The sequence below is a fragment of the Macrosteles quadrilineatus genome, unplaced genomic scaffold, assembly GCF_028750875.1.
Source record: "Macrosteles quadrilineatus isolate MER2022 unplaced genomic scaffold, UCM_ALF_1.0 Scaffold_2__2_contigs__length_208266976, whole genome shotgun sequence".
NCBI classification, from domain to species: Eukaryota; Metazoa; Arthropoda; class Insecta; order Hemiptera; family Cicadellidae; genus Macrosteles; species Macrosteles quadrilineatus.
In genome coordinates, this window is record NW_026542595.1 from 37864532 (window position 1) to 37876733 (window position 12202).

A 12202-nucleotide genomic window follows, 5' to 3' on the forward strand; every position below is an offset into this window, starting at 1 on the left:
CCTTTGGGACGAGATTCTTATCATATTTTTGCCTTAAATATGAATATGAGTGATACATAAATAAACTGATGTCATCACGGTTTAATGTGTAAACAATAAACCATGTACGAAGTTTCCTTTGGATTCACTTTAGTAGTTCGTATTTACGTTAATGTATGTTAACAGGCATGTTGTTAGTACTCCCTATTCGTCCGAAGTTAGGTCATTGGTAAGCTCAGATCACAATATGATTTCTGTAACATTAATTGTTTTTAGTTTGGTTAACTTGTGAGTGAACTAGATAGTTTATAAATGTTAATTGTTCAGATCCATAATTTAAATGCCGTGGTTTCGTTGTCATACTTTTATTATCAATGACCAGACCTTCCAGCCGGGCGGGGCTGCATCCGGCGCCTACCCTCTATCTACCACAGTCGTGATCAGAGATATTCGGAATTTTGGACATGTGCTCAAAACATTAAACTTTTTGTTCCTTATGACATTATGTTTTGAAATATATAATTTTGTCTCTGCGTGTAAAATTATCGTATCGATTGGTTTTCCGAATAGTTAGTTCGTACATAAGTGAATTTTAGTAAATTTATTTAGTCCTTGCCTGTGTTAGCAACCTAACCATATTCATCGCTCTTCTGTAGCTTTTTGTTGTACAATTACAATTTCAAACATGCAATTTAGAGAACCAAATTGATATCTTTCAGCAAGTTAGTTTTAGTCAGATTTTTTTAATGTCGTTTAAATTATATGATTGTATTTATATTATGAAGGAAAGTATTTAGTTTAGTAACTGTAGCAGTTTGTAATTGTGGTTGATCTGCCCAATGTTTATCAGAAATATAGAAATGTACATAGGAACCTTTCTTTCTTCCAATAATTGTCATGAATCTTAATTTTAGTTATGAAGTGTTGTCGAGTCATTTGAGAACAACTGTCGTCCTGAATATTCATAAGTAAACGAACTTAGACTGTTTGAAGTGTAAAACGACGTAGTGTTAACCTAGGTTTCATATAAATTAACAAAAATAATTAAAAAATAATTTTTTTCGGGCAAAAGTTTGGGACTTAACAGTCTACAAATACTGTAAGCTAGGAGTTTCAAAATGTGGCATAATTGGTATACAAAATTAACAACAAAAAATGAATATTGTAGCATAGGGCTTAAGTTAATTATTTACTTATTGATGTTAAATAGATCAATAATTTTGCTCATATAGTACCAAGCGCCTAGTAATTGCCTAAAATACTAAGTATTAAGCGTACAAATGTTGACAAAATATGACTTTTATCGTTCAAAAACAAATCAATCAAACCATAAATCATATATTAAAAAAAAACGTGTTAATAATTTTAAGTTTCAAAATTTTCGTATAGAGTCATTGTCTTCTAAAATAAAACACCAGTTAATTGATTCATAACCGATGTAACTTCTAACACGAATTATTTGATTTAGAAAAAGAACGTCAGATTGGCTGAGGAAACACTCCACTACTTGCTGATCAAATAAATAATAGGCAATCTCAACAGAATTTTCAAAGACGTAGTTCGCCTAATAATATTGATTGTACAGACATAATTGAGAAAAGATAACTACGCTACTTATATAAAGAAATCTAACATATAAAGTGCAAAATATTTATGTAAGGCAGATACGTTTAAGGTAAAAATGTTAAAAAACCAACAGAATAAATCCATACACCCATAAATTAATATTTATCACACGGATAACGTCACAACAGATTTTGGGTTCTTATAAATTTATGATGGTGCAATAATGTTCGACAAAGTTTAATGGGTTTTGAAACTTTAAACAATAAAAAGGTCGATATAATGTCGAAGAACACTTAAATAGGGGATACTGCCGACATTGATGGCGGTATCAAACTAGTTAACGGCGCCGCGGTCATTTTATACCGTCGTAACATCGGTCAGCCTAGCCGTGCCCGGCAGACGGTTCTGACGGATCACTGCTGATTATAATAAGGCTGACTCTGATTTTGAACCTTAATTTTAAATTTATTGCTTGATTCTTTCCGTAGTGATTCTTTTCTGTCATATATTTATTGATAAATGTGATTATGAATTCCTGGAAAAACCTCTCAACTACCTATTTTTTTCTTACAGGGATAAAAGTTTAAAAATCCAGAATACTATTTTTAAATCGAACGGTATGTAGGTATAGCATAAGCGCGAATAAATCGTGAATGTGTCTCAAAATAAACATTAATGTTAGAAAGCGTTGTTAAACCAACCACGATTTACCTACCCTAATAGTTAACAGATGTTAGCCCAAAGTATTCCAATTCAAAACGTAGGTATTTAAATAATTTCAGGGACAAACTTCTGTATAAAAAACCTTTTAATTTAAAACTTTTCCATCGAACTTTATTTACTAGAATCGGGGCTTTAATTTGCATTCATTTTAAATAAATAATGAGAGGCAAGGTAGGCAATTAATATTCATTGAAATCATTGAGAAACTTTCCGTGTTGTTTCGTTTAAACTTTAGAATGAAGCGAGAATGCACTGAGTTGAGTAGTCTGTTTTGTTATGTATTTATGCGTCTTTGTACATTCGTTGCGTCGTTTTCTCAAAGTAAATTAAATAAAGAAGTGTTTAATTTACAAGGATCTACAAGGATTTTACATCCTATAAAGTGTTGAAATATTACTTGTAATGTCTTTTAGTTTTACATACGATTGTTAAAACAGATACTATGCAGTTCATTAATATTAAAACACTACCGACAAGTAGACATTCAATTTTATATTTATAATTTCACCCCGTCCCTTAATTTTACCAGAATGGTATTGGAAACTTTCTGCTAACTGTTCAGCAACTTTTAGCTAAAACTATCTTCAACTGGTACGTATAGAGGGCATTACGTAGTGCAGAATCCGAAGATACCAGTTGTACATTGTCAGTCTACATTATGTAGTACAGAATCCAAAGATACCAGTTGTACATTGTCGGTCTACTTTATGTAGTACAGAATCCAAAGATACCAGTTGTACATTGTCAGTCTACTTTATGTAAATACAGAACCCAAAGATACCAGTTGTACATTGTCAGTCTACTTGATGTAAATACAGAACCCAAAGATACCAGTTGTACATTGTCAGTCTACTTTATGTAAATACAGAACCCAAAGATACCAGTTGTACATTGTCAGTCTACAATTCTATGATAATTAAAAATTCCTGTTTATTGGCACTTTCTTAGTTGGTGGTAAACTTAAGAGAATGAGTTATAATCGAATGCAACCATAAACGCCACGACCACCTTCACAGAGACTCTTTTGCGTTATAAATGTATTGTAAATTATATAAAATGATCTGTCAAATTTAAGTGTATAATATTTTGAGGGTAATTGTGTACATATTTGCATAGCACAAAACCCGGATCTTCGTCTAAGGCGGTAAAATTTAAAGATTAATGGTCGTGTTATGATATTGTGTGACAGTTGACATAATAAACGGAGTATTCAGCTTATTTATCAGCTGAACACACACATTACATTAAAATTACAATGTAGATTTACAAATGTGTTTCCCTGAACCTAGCCACAGTCGATGTAATTCCTGGTTGGTGGTGGGGACGGGGAAGGAAGGTGTTATTTGGAAGACCCGCGGGCTGATCGCCTCATAAAGAAAGACTCGGAGACGTTCCATTTCGTCGCAGCGTTCCCATTTAATTGCGGTCCCACACTTTACGCGGATCATAACGATCCCGCCAAATTACAACCAGGATTCTAACTAATCACACACTCCACCCACGCTCTGATTGCTCAGGCTAAACGTTCTTGTCATCACCAAAATGTTGGTATATATAAAAGTAGGTTTTTGTATAAGTGAAAGTGCAAATTACATATGTGTTTGGCATGTTTTAGGTACAGCTAAAATGTCTTAGGTAAACAGTAAATAGTTAGATACTTACAAATTAAAATATGAGTTGGTCTTGATGGTCGTTCCTGAAAAAGAGAAAAAATATTGTATGAAAAAGGCTGGTTCAATGTTTAAATTTATACGTATGGACTATGTTAAACTATTGGATGATGATTGCTGATTAGTGATACAACATAGGAACTGCAATACAAGTAATATGGAACAAATAAAATCAGCATCGTTGTCACGTAGGCAGCAGCATCGACGAGAGCACGAACCAGCTAGCAGTCGACGGGATTCCCATTTATTGATGGGCACCAGACAACTGCGGCTAAATGGAAGACACGCGATACAATAATTGTCGATGTTGGAGTGAGGAAGTTTATTTCTTTGATATAGTATATCATTTTAATAGGTCCTGGTGTAGTTTGAATAGACAATCTATCTTCCTAACACACAATAAAATGAACATTTTTAAATTTTATACTATTAGGATTATTTTAAATACATGAGTTGACACGTTGTTTCCAACTCAAAACCCCACCCCTCTCACACACGCAACTGCCTTTTCACATGATAAAAAATTTTCAAATCAATTGGGGTAATGCAATACATAAAATACAAATTAATAAAGTTTTTATTAATTTGTTATTTTAACACTGACACATTCATATACAACAACATTCATGTATAATACTTATACTGTTCGGCTTGATACGTGATGGGGTTTTTTCTACTATACTATGGATGGACAAATTTTAAAATTGTTACAGTTTACATAAATGTTATTAATATATTTTAAATTATATCTTTTGTATATATATGTTATAAAAATATAAAAAGGCATTAAGAAAGTTTTTAAAACGTGTTGTTCTAATTCCATCTCGTCTATTATGCCTGAATCCACATCTAAATAATGTGCTTTTGTGTTGTACAAAATTGTGAGGTGGTGCTGTGATTTGTGTGATGCTAATTCGACAATCTGCTTAGTAGCCAGCGAGGCGTACATGTATACAAGTGTGAGTGTGTGGTGACCTGTGTGTGTGTGTGTGTTTGAGAGAGAGAGAGAGAGTGAGAGAGTCTGAAGGGGTGAGGAGAGGGTAAAGGCGCGGCATGATCCTCCAGGATTTGATAAGGAAAGTGAACGCGTTATTTGTTATCACAGCTCTACTCAATACTGCTATTCTACCATTACGCGTAAGCCGTACACGCCGAACACTTGTAATCTGTAAAGTATATTTTGTATAGTAACATGGAGTGTTTCATATAAAACATCTAAGTTTCAATTATTTACTGGTGTTTCCTTGGAATAGGCTACTGATGAAACATTGTTTCTTGATTGAATACTAAATGAAATATTGTCCAATTCAGGATGGATCAGTTTAAGGATCAATTAAATTCGAACCAAGCTAAAAAAAACATTTGATAAAATCAAACTCGTCAATTACTCTGTTAAATTAAAATAAAAAAAAGGTGCATTTGTGGAGTTTATTTTTTCAACGGAATTAATCGTTACATGCCTCCGAATTTTTTTTTTAATATCGCTAAAACATTATCCTCAATATATTTTGGTTTTTTGGTTTTATAGCCAAAATATATGTATTTGTTTTTAAATTAATATATTCTAGAACTCGAAGAATAGCTCTAGAGAAAACCTGATGATACCAACGAGCACATGGATGATACCGCTCCGAAGTAAGATATACGACAACCAAAAGCTACCCTTAGGAACGAGATAAGCGGGGATTATGTCATTAATTATGCAGCCTGTCGCGAGAGACGTTCACCAGTATGATCTTGTGATTTATTATGGCAGAATATATCAGTTAGCATTTACATCTTCATCTCCCCGTTCCCAGTAGACGGTCCTAAAACTTACAATCTCTAAACGAACAATCGTCCACAGATATCCTAGTAACAAGAAAATTGCTTAGCTACGATTCACATGTTGAATGTGCGAAATGTTATTGAAATAAAGAAAAAACATTTTCTTTAATCTCAATACTTGAGAATATCCGGATAAAAGAAGTGCATATAAATATGGACTTTCCACAGGGTGCTATAAAACCAAGCATGACTTACAAAGATATCTGAAAATTTGAATTTATACCAAAATTACTGTTTGGATCTTCTGCTAGTCAATGGTTAGGACCTTAAATTGTACCTTAGAGTACATATTAGAGGGATAGTCAAAACTCTTTGGTCAAAATAAATGCCAGCCATTTACAAATAATTCTAGTTCTTGCCAATGAGAACTAAAAATCTGTAATTTAAGACTTTCATACGTTTTTAATATACTCGTAACTGTACTGTGTACGAGCAGCTGTAAACTAAATTAGAACAAATCGGTGGTGGAAAAGGTAGTATTAGAATAAGCCAGTTTCCTTAAAAAGTAATTTCCTTCATAGCTTTCTGAGAGGGCGAGATCGCGTTCAGTAAATAATGATAATATCTACTGAGCACATCGGTAAATCCCGCTGCTCCCCTCTTGCTCGACATTTGAAACTCTTTCGCTTTAGTGTAATCATCGAGAGGTTAACTAACTCGTTTGATAAAAAAATACTTCTAAGTAACGTTTCAACTTATAACATCTTGCCGTACTTTATACATAAAAAACAACTAAATTTTACACGTTATATAACAGATATGAATTACATTTTTTTCTTTAGGTAATCAAAATATTATCAAGGCTTAACAGAACCAGGATGAAAATGTGCAGGTGATACAAGCAAGTGACTAAACGAAAAGCTCCGTGTCTCCTGCACTGTCAAACCTGTCGGCGTTCCATAACTCTTGTGCAGGCGTTATAACCGTCTAAATTTACGGCTTGATTGTATTGGCTTTGGGATATTGTGTCGCAGTTGTACTGCAGTTATTTATAATGGGATTGCGACCGGACTAAGAGTTATTTTAAAGAATTATATAAGATAAATTGAATTAAATAAGTAATTTTAGCACATATAATTTGATAGGGGTTTCACACTTGCTAAGCTTATTAATATATTCAGAGACGTGGTCTGTATTAAGAGCGTGTCCTTATTTGGTTTCATTCGTGTGTGGTGATATTGCCAAAAAAAGTAGCCGTGTAACGATAAATGTGTACACTGTAGCTGAGTGGTTAAAGTGCTCAGGTCGCCCGTATGATCCTGAGATAAGTTAGGGGCTTTTTTGTTCGAAATTGGACCCAAGTTGTCGTGGCTCTTAATCTGTAACAAGACTACGAAAGGTTTCTCATTCCATTCTACACTCATATTTTGGTCAAAATACACACCTTCACTATGGTTTGGTGACATCCCGGTCTCTCTTTCACATGAAGACTTATTGTTGAAAAATAAATGCCGGATTTTAATATTTTTAGATTACTATAAGGCTACACACAAATATTTAAAAAACTACTGTATTGCAAAACAAAATCTGTAATCTTTTATTGTAATTATATTGTTGTGAGAACCCTAATTTAGAACATGATGTTGCTGCTCTTTAGCTTTTGCAAAGACAGATTTTTGTGCAAAAAGGGCTATACGTAGCTTGTATCTGCTTGACCTATCTCACAGCTGAAGTAAATCTCCGGATTCAAGCTCATAGGGAGGACTTGCGTCATAGAAATCCTACCCAGCAAACAGCATTGATGAGAGTTTTTGATTGTAGATTGTAATGGAAGATCATTTACTTGATAGGGTTAGATAGGTTGAATAGGGTTGGATAGGGTTTGACAGGGTTATCAGGATTGATATAGGATTAATAATAGGAATCAGTGATTTGATTTGACGATCCTTCGTTTAGCTTAATTTATTAAATTTATACAAATGGATATTTTATATAAATAAGACAAAAATATGATTTTATGTAAACTAGTTGTATGAATCAAAATTGTTTACTTTATGCTTACAGTACTCGTATACAAGTCAATCTGAGCAATATTCATTTGGTTTCGAAAAAGCTTTTATAGATTTTTTTGTCTCAAAATACGATGAGTTAGGTGGGTGGAATGCAGTCTGGTGGTAGAATTTAGTTTTGTGGTAGAATACATGCTTTTAGCTCCCGAAGTCTCAGGTTTAAAACCCGCAAGTCGCCAATGAATTTTATCTATGTGATGACGCCGTGACGCTCCAAGCCTAGAAGTAATGTACAAACGGTACTGGGATCAAGCCTAACGTCCTAGGATGAGGAGGCTGGGTCTTAGAATACATATTTTGAGGTACTGGACATGGAGCACGCTTGATACAACAACTACCTTTCACGTCGTCACTGCTTTCCCGTCTCAGCGGTGACTTACCCAAATCTTTATATCCACAAGTAAAAAAAAAATTACAAATCATTTTTTTTTAATGAACCCAATTTTCCTATTACAAAAAACTATAATAGAATCTTACTATACTGAACAAACTGCATTCAATTAATACAGTCTAGGATCAAATAACTGAACTTCTCTCTTACGTCCACTAAAACATTTCTTCAGTTCATTTGTTGATTGTTTTATCTCAGCTCGAGGTTGACATTGTCATTGCCTCATTACTTTAGTGGCAGCACTCTCACACCAGGGCGTGACTGTATCGTTGTCTGCTCACACAAACAGGTCAAGTGACCTTGACTCTAATTGTAGGTCCATGCAGTGCACGTAATGACACTTCCGCTCACTTCCCACGCTTCGCCATCCCCCCCCCCCTCCACCACAAACTGTCAAAACACTCTGTGATTTATGAAAAAACAATATGTCAAATATTGTGGGAAAAATATAAGTGACCTTTTTGTCTCCCTAACTCTTGGAGACATTTTAAGACTATATGATTTTCGCAGATTTCCACATTTAAAAAGGCTATCATAACCACCAATGTAAGGCAAACTAATAACTGCTCCTGTTTTATTTAGGATCCCCAGTAGCTGTAAACAAAGATTGCTTAAACTTCTATACATAGTTCCTCTATAAAAACATTTATCATAATTTAATTCAGATTAAAAGACAAACAATCTTGTACACTTAAACCCTAAGCTATTAAAAAGATATATTACGTGGTTGATACAGAAAGCATATTAACATTTTACGTTATTAAGATTCTTCATAAAATTTGGTCAACGATCTTTATTATTTTTTTTCAAACAACTTTTTGAAAACTTCAGACGAAAACCCTCAGTACCCCTAAGTCGAATGGTAAGTGCTCGCCTTCAAATCCAAAGTTTGCTGATTCAATTTCCTGAGTGGGATCGTTTCTGCACTTAGATCTAACAAAATGTCGACGTTAGATAATAACAAAGCCATATCACGTCCCATTTCCTTAAAAGGTCACCTACAAGAACAAATGAATGTCATAAATAAAACAAAATCTATCACGTTATCACTTAATGACCTACTGTATAAAGGTGTCATGAAAGGAAGGTATACAATGGAGAGTAGGGTGGTGGTATTCTCGATCCATAAGGGCGCAGTTTGATACACATATTAGAGTAAAGACAAATAGGATATCCTTGCACTAGTGATGAGTGCATATTATATGAGTGATTATATGGCAATAATGCCTCCATAGCAGGACCCGCTAAAATCATTAGAGATATTTCGTTGCATAAATATCTCTAATAAAAAACTGATCGTGCAGCTCAGGTTCCGTAATTGGCTATTCAACATGTTAATCAATATGAACGCGCTACGGTGGCCCACTCATAATTACTTTTTAATCGATATTGAAATCTAATTACATTTTATGAAGGTGTTTTTTATAGTTTAAAAAAATATTGATTTAATTTTAGCAAATTCAAAGAGAAATTTAGCTATCGACCCCACCCCTTGTTAGTCTTTTCAACGAAAGTACAAAATGGTTTTTCAAAAGAACTACGAACGTTAAATAATTTAAGTTACTATAAAATTTACAACGTTGCTCTACCTAAAGTTTCGATTGATTTACTACAGTATTATCTTGTGGATTAAAACATGACTGAGTTCTTTCAAATATTGATTAGTCCGATTTAACGGTCTGATTACAGATCCCAACTCTACATAAAAAAAAACACAACACACACTAATGCTAATACATATTGATATTTGTAAAACCTCATTCTGGTTATAGTTTGATTAATTGTTCATTATCTACTACTAACTACACTAACAGAAAACAGTATTTAAATATCTTCGTTGCCAACACACAGCAACAGACTAATGAAATGTCAACGTCGTATGAATGCAAGTTTTATCAGAGAGTTGTGATAAGAGGAAATGAAAACATCAACCAATACAGTGACGTAACGAATCAGCCAACACTGAATAGAAGCTGTTTTGATTTGTGATTTTTCATTAAGGGTTTTATGGATATATTTTAAATCCTCCTGTGTAAAAACACTTTAGAGCTTATCGATTTCCAACTCATACCATTGACTGTATCATTCATGCTGTGTATATAGTTAACACTTATATTTGTTAGTCTTACGATTTGTTTTGTATATTCCATAAATTGCAAAAAAAAATTTATAATATTATATATTTTTTTTTTTTTTTGCAACTCACATATATTTTTATATGATTTTACACAAATTAGAGGCTTCATGTTAGAGTAATAGATCGAAAACTTATATTAATAAGATACACCTCCTTCCGGGGTGGGGATATTTAATCAGTTTGGCAATTTTAAAACGTAAAATCGCTCATTAAACTTACGTACGATACATGAGTATGAACAGATTTTAGAGTCACTATGGATCGTTTTAGTTATAACATGCTGCAAGTTTAATGATAAACTAATATCATCTTGTAATGTAATCTATTATCATCTTAAATGACCCGACCCATTAAACCATTTTGATGGAAAGTTCTGGATTTTTGATAATATTTTATGCAGTTTACTGAGTATTATTATAAACATTTCATAAATTAAAATGTAATCCTACTGTTTGTTCTGTCAGTCAATTTTCAAAACTAGATTTCAATGACACTGTCTATGGGTTGGTACTTTTCTTTGTTTATTAATTAAATATGAGATTTTAATAAAACCCATATTACTTTAATTTGGGAATTACAAATAAATAGTGAAAATATACCTATTTTTAATATCAATAATCAAAACGTAAATTAATATTATTTCTAAAAATATATGCAATAGGTCTAATACCTTTTTACTGTAATTTGTATTGTTTTAACACCTATCAAGTACAAGAACAATCAATAAACAACCCCCTCTTTTAATATTTTAATTTTATAAACCTTTTAGGTTAAGCTGCAAAACAGTATACGTTGCTATTTTGTATTTCAAGACTTAATGTATTAAACATTAACACATCTTTTAATGTGTGAATTCTTGAGTAAAAAATGAAATACGAGTAGTTCATCATTATGATTATAATGCATTACCTCTACTTTCATAAATAACACAATATTGTAAGAATATTACCTAGTTTGTGTCTTGATCGTCGGGTGAAGAGTTATTTTAAAACAATACACAACGTAGTCTCAAAAATTCAATAATGAAAATACGAAAGCAGGCACTAGCACAGACTTGACACACTTCGACTGTCCTGGTTGGCACGCACTGCCAATCTGACTGAGAATCCCAATAATCAGCTGACAGCGCCACTGCAGGCTTGCCAACCGAGTTCCGCAAACGCTAAATTTCCCTAAAACGAGCGTTTATTTCATGACGATTTTCTGACTGTTGTATAATTATAGTCTAAATGGTTCTCGACGATATCTTAGTTTGTAGTTAGAAAATAATATATATATTTTGTTCGATAAATCGTGTGCCCCTGTCAGTTGGAACTTTTTAACACGTGTAATGTAATAACAGATTTTCTGAAATGTAGTTTTTTAACGAGGTAAAAACATGGTTTTTCCGTTTTTGATAGTGATATTATATACATGTACAGTATAAAATAACAAGCAGCGATCTTTGTACTACGGCCAATGTTTTTCCATAAACAAAACTGTTTCTTACAATTAGCAAGTTTTCGCGATACGAGTTAAGCAGACTACTATGGTAATATTGAATATTTAGTCTTAATACAATAGGCTTAAATGTTGTTCTGTAGACGAATAAGATTAAGAATTAACATCAAGCTCAACGTTAAATAAACTAAACCAACCAACTAAATAAAACGCAAGCTCTTTTGTCAACATTTAAAATTACTGAATCGCTAACTTTTATCCTTAATGCGGAGTTGACTTTTCGTTTTGATTTCAGCTTTCAACTGGAAAACATTCTTTCCTGGCAGTGAATCATTCGTACAAACATTTGTTAATTGATTCACACGTTACACATTTATCCAGGAATAGTACTTACTAGTAATAGTTAGTTTTTAATGTATAGGTAGGATAAGAACGGCAGACAATCTAATCAAACATTAAA

The 12202-nt window shown here is 33.0% G+C and overlaps 1 long non-coding RNA gene across 1 annotated transcript in view; it reads right to left on the reverse strand.

Moving 5' to 3' along the window:
- Positions 1-11390, reverse strand: part of LOC128985733 (uncharacterized) — a 29916-nt gene extending 18526 nt beyond the window's left edge. The window contains exons 1-2 of the long non-coding RNA XR_008490069.1: positions 11252-11390; positions 3931-3964 (exon numbers count right to left, since the gene is read on the reverse strand). This is a non-coding gene — a long non-coding RNA (uncharacterized LOC128985733). The remainder of the gene's footprint in view (positions 1-3930; positions 3965-11251) is intronic.
- Positions 11391-12202: the final 812 nt, after the last annotated feature.